Raw genomic sequence first — 10,120 nt, 5'->3', positions numbered from 1 at the left:
TACATTTTTGCTCTGTAACTCTACTTTTTTTGTTACATCCTAAATAAGCCAGGCATAACAAATGAGGGCTTGTCCAGGATTAAGGGCAATAGATACAAGTTTGAAAACCCAAAATTCAAATAAATATTAGAAGATTAGTAAAAACGCATAACTTTTCAGGATAATGTGGATACAGTGTTGAAGTAAGCTGTCTCAGTATTGTGAAGGTAATGTATATATTTTAAAATAGGAAGAATAATGATAGAGCAATGAAATAGCTCACACAGAAAACCCAAACGTAGTAGATACATTCATCTATCCTCGTATCCATTTCAGAGTCGTAGGGGGCTGGAATCTATCCCAGCTGTCAAGGAGGGAAATGCAGGCTACTGCGGACAGGTCACCTGTTTGTCACAGAGAGACAGATCACCATTCATACCTATGGGCAATCTGGAATTATCATTTAACCTAACCCCACTAACTCCATTTCTTTGAACTGTGGGAGTACTTAAGTGTCAGAAATCGCAAGCAGAGAAAGGAAGAAGGTACATAATGGATAATTGTTTTCCCCTTATAGATAATTATTTGAAATAAATTATTGACTAAATTATTTAAGATGAAAAAATTTATGTGTTCTTAGGTATAGATAAAAAAAAAGGTTTGAGTACCAAGTATTGATCAAACTGCTGAAAATAGGTGAATCATAAGTTGAAACTGATAAATTATAAACATACAAGTAAAACATAAGTAAGTAAAATCTGACTTGCCCTAAAACCTGGCCAAACCCACCTTAACATCAGCAGTGGGATTGGAAACATTACTTAGAGAGGTTCTGATTGTGATTTACACTTTTATAATGACGTCCATTTAAATACATTCAAAGGTGTATTATTGACATGATTTGGTTCAATTTAGTTTTTCAGTCCGAGAGGGTTAACATGACTGTGACCGCAGAAACTCACCAAAATAAAAAACGTTATTCAGAAGTGTCCTGTTTAATGCGATTGCAGGGTCCGGTCTTCTGAAGTAGGACTGTATGAAATTACTCTCAGATTTAATCAAGGTGAGTCACTCTGGCAGCCATTTCTATCCTTTTAATCTTTGTCTCAGGTTCACTGCTCAGCTGACAGCCTACACTTTGGCCTTTCCCATTAATTTCAGACGCATCATTCATCTTTCATTCCAGGTGCCATGAGTGTTACAGTCTCCCTGTGGAGGCCTTCGATATCAAAAGTGTAAAAAAATATGATGAACTTTTCTCCTTCTCTCTTTATTTCATTAGCTGTGGGCAGCAATGAACTTCACCTTTAAAGCTTACATTTTCCTTATTGTATTTGTGACTACAGTGCAGGTTTTTAAATTAACAGATTTCTTGGTTGCTTAGGGGCATATCAACACACAAAATCATCTAAATCCTCCATGATACACTGTCGAATTCAAACCCTATGTTTTTAGATTTTGGAGTCTCTGTAAGGAAGCACTTATTATTTTCATCCAGACACCTTTTCAGTTTTGCAGTCTGCACTCTTTAGATGTCTACTGTTGCAAAAAATAATGGCTAAGGTTTTACATTCTCATCATGTTCCAGCTGTGATGTGGTGAATCTAAGTCTGGGACTCCAAACCTTAAGGCAAAACCACATTTTCCTCATGCTTATCATGCGTTCAACAATTTAGAAGCCCTGAGTCTTTGATGTTCCTTGCTCAGGGATCCAGCTTGGCCATTTCTACACAGAATAATATAGACATACAAGTTTATTTTTATGCCACTTGGATTTGAAGCCTATCAGACAGAGTTGACTAAGGATCCATGTCTGCCATGGATTGATATTATAACTCATGAAGCTGACAAATATTCAGTTTTTTAAGGACTTTAAGATGTTCTCTGTAAAGCTGAGCCTCAAAGTTCATTCTTGACTTTTTAGAAACAGCGGATGAGAACCAATTTCACCACAAAGTCAAGTTATCTGTTGCTGGAGCAATCAGAATGGTGATAGAGTTTAGTGAATTGAAATCCTAATTTGCTTGTTCCATTAATTGTTCCCTGATGAGTTTGTGAATTGCTGGGACAGGGGCTGCAAAAGGCTGGAAAACTAAGTGGTGCTAAAATGAAACAGCCAGAGGGTTTCTCAGAAGTAAAGATGAACAGAGGTTCAGCAATCTGCAAAAAGAACAAAAGCAACACACAAAAAACAACAATGAAAGCGTCTACAAATTGTCGAACTATTTCAGAATAATAAAAAATTGTGAAGACTTGAAATATCTCGTTATCCACAGCACATAACATCATTGAAAGATTCAGAGAATCTGGAGAAATCTCTGTGCGCAACGTTGAAAATAATATTGGAAGCCCATTATTATCAGGCCCTGAGATAGCCCTGCATTAGAAGCAGGAACGATTTTGTCATTGAAATCACTTTGTAGTAAGGAGAAGGACCATCAGTTGTCATTATTGCCATCAAATTCAAAATTAAGTAATATTTTTCTGAAAATGCAGCATTTTCTAGTTTAAACATTTGATATGATTTCTATGTTTTGCTGTGAATAAAACAAACAGCGTTTGAATTAAAGCTGAAAGTCTGGACTTTTCTAAACATCTTTTCATGCATGTAAAGAGCACACGTTGAGCTCTGTGTGTTTCATTTGCCCTTTTCTGGTGTTGATGTAAAGCCTTTTAAAAAAATACCCCCCATAATCCCATTACTTTACCCTTTTTCTTTCATCCACCTCCTGTCCTTTTATAAGAACACAGAGATAGACAGAAATTGGCTCTTCTATCAGTCCCACACTAACCGCTCCTGTGTGAGCTATCTACAAAGCTGCTGTAAATGAACATTAGAAAAGCAATAAGATGAAAAGTCATTATTTCAAAACACAGTCTGCTTTTTAAACAGGTATTTTAGTTTTTTCTTTAGTTTCTTTTTTTAAATTTGAAGTTGGACGTTTGGTGGATTCACGACATTGCTGCAGGGCTTTTAAATCTAAATCTGATAATGCAAGCAAAACCTATTTTTGGATACAGTTGTGCGTTAAGAGTTAATTAAATTGATTTAGCTGCAAAGAAATTCCACATGAAGGCACAAGAACTTTCAAACAATACAAATACTTGACCCAGACAAGACTTTAAATGCTATGTGAGTAATAATTTCCATTGATGAATTGTGCATTCATTTCATACGTGAGATCAAGCTTCCCGTGATTGTATAAATGTGTGGTGTAATTTCCCAAGCTTGTTTACACCCTGCCTGGTTAGGCATGATTCATGCCCAACCAGGCAAATGTGCTGGTGGTGATAAATCACTGTATGTATACTGAATATGAGCACATGTGTTTCATTCTAATTAACTGGGGTGTGATTTAATCATAGCTGAGCATTTATTTTTTTAAAAGCAAGATGAAAGAGCAGCTCGGCAGCCATAGAGATCGAAAGGAAAAATGACATCCTATACCTTACATTACAGGTGTCAGAGGTTGCAAACTGAACTTTGACCTCAGTGATCGATCTGCTTGTTTCTGTTACTCTATGTTATAGAGCCTGGTTTCAAAATGTAGATGAAAAGAGTCCCTTCATGTGCTGCAACTTGTTTTGACCGACCACTTAGTATCCCACATGATGATATAAGTTTACACAAAATGCACTTTTAGCATTAAATCAGCATTTTGACATCACACTGGTGGAGGTTTACTTTAAACCAGGGGTCTCGAACTCCAGGCCTCGAGGGCCGGTGTCCTGCAGGTTTTAGATGTGTCCTTGATCCAACACAGCTGATTTAAAGGCCAAATTGCCTCCTCAACATGTCTTGAAGTTCTCCAGAGGCCTGCTAACGAACTAATCATTTGAATCAGGTGTGTTGACCCAGGGTGAGATCTAAAATCTGCAGGACACCGGCCCGGCCTGGAGTTCGAGACCCCTGCTTTAAAGTAATATATATCCCATTATTATGATGTTAGTGCAACAGTGCTGAAAAAAAATAAGATATTTTAGCACTGAACATCTCCTTACGAATTTCAGGTGGATATCTTCTGTGTTTCTAAAGTGACAAGGACTCAAAGATACTCAAAAAATGCAAAATTTTGACCCATATGTGCTGTAAGTTTTCATGGTTTATTTAAAGATGCTGAAGTTATTTTACATTAATTAAATAAATAGTGAATCAGCTGGTTGTGAGGGGGTCAGGCGGTGGCACTGATTGAGTGACCTAATGGCATTGCCTTTATTTATGATGTAAGGGCAGTTATGCAACACAAGTATTTTACCTGTAACAGATTTATTAGACTACCTGTCATAAAAATAAGAAAACACTATTTTTTATGTCTGTCAAAAAGTTGTTTAAAAGTAATACTATACAGTTATTTATTAGGCGATTTACCTGAAAAAAATGACAATAAAGTTTCGTGTTTGTGACCAAAGGACCTGTCATGTATACAATATTGAAGGGTTGGTGACATTTTATTTACAGTGATTTCTCTCTCATCAGTGACCTCCTGATATAGGGAGAGGCTGATTACCAGATCAGCCCCAGCCAGCCTCCCCAGCACTGGCCCCTGAACCCACTGCACCACCCCTCCTCTGCATCGGAGACCCAGACCACACTCCACGCAACCATGTAAATAAAAACAAATCTATTCAAATTCATGGATTTGTCCACAGTGGCTTTGTTGCTGTGTGTGCACATGGCAGTCTTCTCAGTCCTGCCTCAAATGTGTGGAGGTGGCTGCTTGAGGGAAACTACTGGGGAGTTTACGTGGCAGAATATCTTTGGGGGTCATTGAGCCGGGTCAGTTCAGGGCCACTGTGTTCTTTAAAATCACCATGCATTGGTTGGAAGTCGTGGTTGGCATGCTAATGTGTGAAATGGTCATAAAGTTCAAGGTGAGAAATCAAAGTTTATTGTAACACTCTCTGTTATATGCAAATCACTGCTATTGCTCCTCATATGACATAGAAAGTCTAACATTTTTCATCAGTTAGTGGGTATATTTTTGTGAATTACAGCCAGTTACTGGAGCCATCCCATACACGGGGTACAATAACTCAGTCCTAGATTTGCACTACCTGTGGAAAGTAGGCAAACCTTCAGTATTTATTACTGACTCTCAGCCACAGATCAGGTCGGATTTGGCAGACAATGTCTCTTTTAATCAGCAGATGTGATCAAAACAGCCTCACAGAGCTCACTTGTTTGCTCAGTCGTTCACCTTTCCAAGCTTCTCCTTATTTGTCACATGAATATTTAACCAGTGCTATGAATACTGAATGATGCTCAAAGGCAAGACACCTGTCTCGCATTTTAAGAGTCACAGGGAATCTGAAAATAACTTCATCCGTCTTCTGTCTTGTCTGCATCCCACGCTGTCTTCATGAAATCTCACAGCTGTGACCTTACATTGACAAATTTCAAAGTCTAGACCAAAAGTAGTCCAAACATTTCATCTGACTGCACGATATTCAACAGCATAGCATAAACATAAACGTACAAAGATGATCACACACAAGCCTCAAGGTTCTTCTTTTTATTTTCTGCATTGAATTTCATGCAGAATCCTCCAAACCGGTTAATCCATTTATTTACATTTGCTACCTTTCCAGTGCATTGGTAATCACATTATATGCAAGCTCAATTTGCCTTCATGGACAGAGCTAATGAAAAATGAGACCCAAAAGCAGCTGATCAGAGGAACAGGGCATGAAGCAGTGTAGTTGTTAATCTTTTATGGCACACAGAGCCTTGTCTTTGTTGAATTTGTTTTTCTTTATGTTGCTGAACTCCGCACGAGGTGCCCCACACTCAAGTCAGTGAATTGTAGAAATAAAAATGAGGGACAACATAAGGATGAACTTTAATAGCTGAAGTTTTATACACAAAAGCAAACTCTGAGGGTCAGTCATATCTATCAAATACTGAAAATCAGTTTGAGGTGCAGGAATCTTTACTTTCATTCATATATGTATATTTTTACTTAAAGAAAAATATCTCTGAGGGCCAAATTGTAGTGATTTTTTTTAATGCAGCATTTTATTTCATTGATGTTGCAACACATTGTAACAAACACAAAATCAGACACAGTAGCCAATCAGCTGTTTTAATTTGATTAAGAAAATCAAAATCCATAAGACAAACCTCTGCAAAATTCCTGTATTTTTCACGTTTTTGTCATCTTTAATAGGTGTAAATGTTTGTGAGGTGCAGAAATGTACTACTAACCCGGGTATCCAAATTGAGCAACAACATCTTACAAACATAATGAATACATTTTCTACATGAAACGCTAAAAATGAATTTTAAAGCCATTTTCCCACCAGCAATAATTAACTGTTTGTTCTGCTTAGCTCCTAATGCATGGGACCATTACTGTCATCTTTAAGGCAGTGGAAAGATGACGCAGATGTCAAACAACTGAACTCTTCAAGTCTTTACAAATCTTATTGGCATAAATGATTATTTTATGTCAAGAAGTTTATATTGTCAGGATTGTTCAAGATTTGTGAGATTTCAGTGAGTTCTTCCATTGTAAACCACTGGCCCGCCCTTGGTGGAAGATACTCTCTAAATATATGTATAAATATATGTCGCCCACTTATGTAAATCTGATTATTCTTTCTTTGCTTAACTGAATAGCTGAAGCCCCGGGAGGGGAAAAAGTGTATTGTGTAAGTTTTAAGATATTTTGTTCTTCTCAGGGCACTGTGACCTGTAACGGCACATAATGAAGGGAAAAACTACAGCCATTTAATGGGATAATACTTTTGTGTGGGGTGCAGAGAGGGAGTGTTTTCAACCCATTGGGTTGTCTGCTACAAACACGCTGTTGCCACAAGAATCGAATCGTACTCCCTTGTGATAATATTGCGCACTCATATTAGCTGAAATTTGTCCTGAAATAGACACATTTTTATTTGCTAAACATGATCAGAATTGCTGGTCAAAGAGGAAATGGGTGTAAAATGTGAATATTTAAATATACAAGGAAAGGAGGGCAGATTTTTGTTCTTATTGCAGGCATTAGCATATTTGCATGAAAAACTTGCTTTAAGTGAGTCTTCCTCAGAGTTATATAAAGAAATAAGTGACTTAACCGCCTAAGGCCTGAACTCTTCCACGGCATGCATTTTTAATTTCTCTTTGATATTTGGGCATATTGGGCCCGATGAATGTAAAAAAAAGAATGATCAGATTTTTTTTTATACATTATTTATGTTTTTAAGAAAAATGAGGATATTGGTTTCAAATTTTGATAGAACAGTAGCAGTATAATGTCCTCGTAAGTGGATATCAGGCCCATGTAGAGCAAAATTGAATATTTTAGTCTAAATAACCCAAAATGTGATGTCCACATATGTGGACGCCAGGTCCTAGGAGGTTAAAGCCGAGCCTTTGTTGAGTAGCCAAAAGCCCTTATGAAAATAAGTCTGACTTTGGTAACAAAAGCATGGTGTAGCATATCTTTCACAAAAAAAGCTCATTTTACGTTAAAGGTATAGGAATTTAAAACAATACTGAAGCACAGAGGAACTTTACAAAGGGACACTAGACTTCCACTTTCTCGTGTGTTTCTGAATAATTTATTTCATACAATACACGAGGAGAAAGGTTTTTTGGTAAGGTAAGTTTTTTGCTGATATAACACCTTTAAAGTTACACATTAAAATGGCAAAATTAATTAGCACATTAAGCAGTTTTTAAAAGGAAAGCATGGCTTTATGTGTACACAGATGTGAGCAAATTGTACAACTGCAGATTTACAATGTAATGCTTTACACCAGTCTTACACAAACCGCACAACAGCAAACCAAACAAATGATCTTAAACCCAGATATGCACAACACATTATCCAGTTAACAAAAAATCAGATTTACATTGCACATAGTTACTCTAAGTGCACTCTTTTATATATATATTATCCCTTTTTAATGTTTGGTAACCAAAACAATCAACCCAAGAGACATATGTGACTGAATTTGAGAAACATTGTCTAATATAATTGCTTTCCCACTTTGTACACATCTATTTACATTCACCATTTTAAGAGGTATACTGGAAAATTCACAAAATTACACTAAAGTTACTGATGACAAAAGACAGACGCTAAAAATGTAGGAGTATTTAAGCACACACTTATAAGCAACGTGAAAAATGGCATTTAATCTCTGATTCTCTTCCGCAATGTGCCTTTTGTCCTGGCTGGCCCTCCCCAAGTGTGGTTCTGTCGGAGGTTTCTTCCTGTTAAAAGTTTTTTTTTTCTTCCCACTGTCGCCAAATGGTCAGTCGTAGGCAGTCGCTTGATTGTTGGGGATTTCTCTGCATGGTCTATAAGTTGCAATATCAGGCAACTTAAATTGACTCATGTGTGCACACTAAATATGAAGCTAGAGTCAGTAATGTTTGTGAACTATTTGGAATTCCTAGGGTTCATGCATTATGTGATCTGGTCATCATGTAACTCAGAACTAAAAACGCAGTCTAACTAAATTACACTGTTAAAATAAATAAATAAAAAAAAAAAAAGTTAAACTTCAGGGACACTAATCTATCCAGTTAGGAAATATAAACCACTGTGAATTTGCACAGTTACAACAGGTGCAACAGGTGAAAGACAAGAACGGGACAACCCCCACCCTCCCAAATACCCCTGCTCATTACAAGAGTTATCACCTGCACCCCATTCCAGCTCACCTGGGGTGGCACATCCATACATGCTGTTGTAAGGTTGACTATGGGACTCAGAGCCTTTAGTTGTTCTGCAGCGAGACTTTGGAATACACTTCCACCAGATCTCCGGACGACAAACTCTCTCTCCACTTTTAAATCCCGTCTTAAAACCCATCTATTCAAAATTGCATATCCTTCATCATGATTCCATCTTAGTCTATTTTGTCCTTGTTTAGCTTTTATACTTGCTTTTATACTTTTATACGTGTTTTTTATTTTTCATTTACCTTATGTTTTTATTTTTTTGTACTAATGTAAGGTGACCTTGAGGGTCTTTAAACGCGTCTATAAATAAAGTTTTTTATTATTATTATTATTACTAAGGTTAGCCACCCTCACAGAGTCCAGCTCTGACAGTTTGTTAGGACGTGCCACCCTGGAGGAGCTGGACTTCCTGTGAAACCTGAATGGACAGAATGTGTCATAATAGTTTAACTGTCTTTGTGTTACACTGTGTTGATCAAGTGTTCCCTTAAATTTTCTGAGTGGTGTAATAATACAAAATCAGCAGTACTTTATATAACTCTTTGTATGTCCTTGATTGAACACAAACACACACTGTGATAATAACTCTACCAAAACTCTATCTGGAGTCAGGTGTTTCAATCAAGGAGGATATAAGTGCAGTGAAAAATAGCCTGACTTTTCTCAAAAGAGGTTGGCTGGTGTGATCCGTGCTTTGATCGCAAACATCTTCAGGAGACCACAAAGACAAGAATCGTTATAGAGATGCCTGAAGCAGAAAATCACTACTAAAGCATTTCAAACAACCTTGGTGTTCAGAAATGCACAATAAGACAAATTTTTTACAAACTAAAGAACTGCTGATATTCTCTGTGGGTGTCCTGAACATTTTATTCAATCTCAAAGGAGGTGAAAGAGAGAGAACAAAACACCTGTAACTTGTTAAGACCTTGTCCACTAAGAACACTGAACAAGAATGGGGTTAATAGAAGGACAATATGGAGGAAAACATTATTCTAAACAGAGACAATCTCCTCTAGACGTGTGAAACAAAATCTGACTCCCAACAATCATTGAGGAAATTATTAGTTTAAATTTGGATCATGTCTGGGTAGCAGAGCACATGACATGAAGCTTAAAGTGAATGATTAATGCACCAAGACCATGACCCAAAGCACAGAAAGTAAATCAGCAATAAATTCATGTTTTGCTAAAGTCCTGACCTTAACCCCGCTGAACTGCTGTGGCATAATCAGAACATGGACATGCCACAACATCCCAGAAATACTAATGAATGCACTTGTGGAGAATAATGGTCGAGAACTGACCTACCTATTCCAACCTGCAATGATTACTTCCCATTAAAATGAAAAGTCCAAACGTACGTGTTACTAGTTTAATTGGGCTGGTTGTTTGAAATTGTCCCTTGGAAGGTGAGTAGACCAAGAATTAATGAAGTAATGCATG

This window comes from Pundamilia nyererei, unplaced genomic scaffold (genome assembly GCF_000239375.1).
Source record: "Pundamilia nyererei isolate P.nyererei 1_Seehausen unplaced genomic scaffold, PunNye1.0 scaffold00007, whole genome shotgun sequence".
In the NCBI taxonomy this organism is placed as follows: Eukaryota; Metazoa; Chordata; class Actinopteri; order Cichliformes; family Cichlidae; genus Pundamilia; species Pundamilia nyererei.
The sequence above is the reverse complement of the archived record's forward strand: the minus strand, read 5'-3'. Positions refer to the sequence as shown.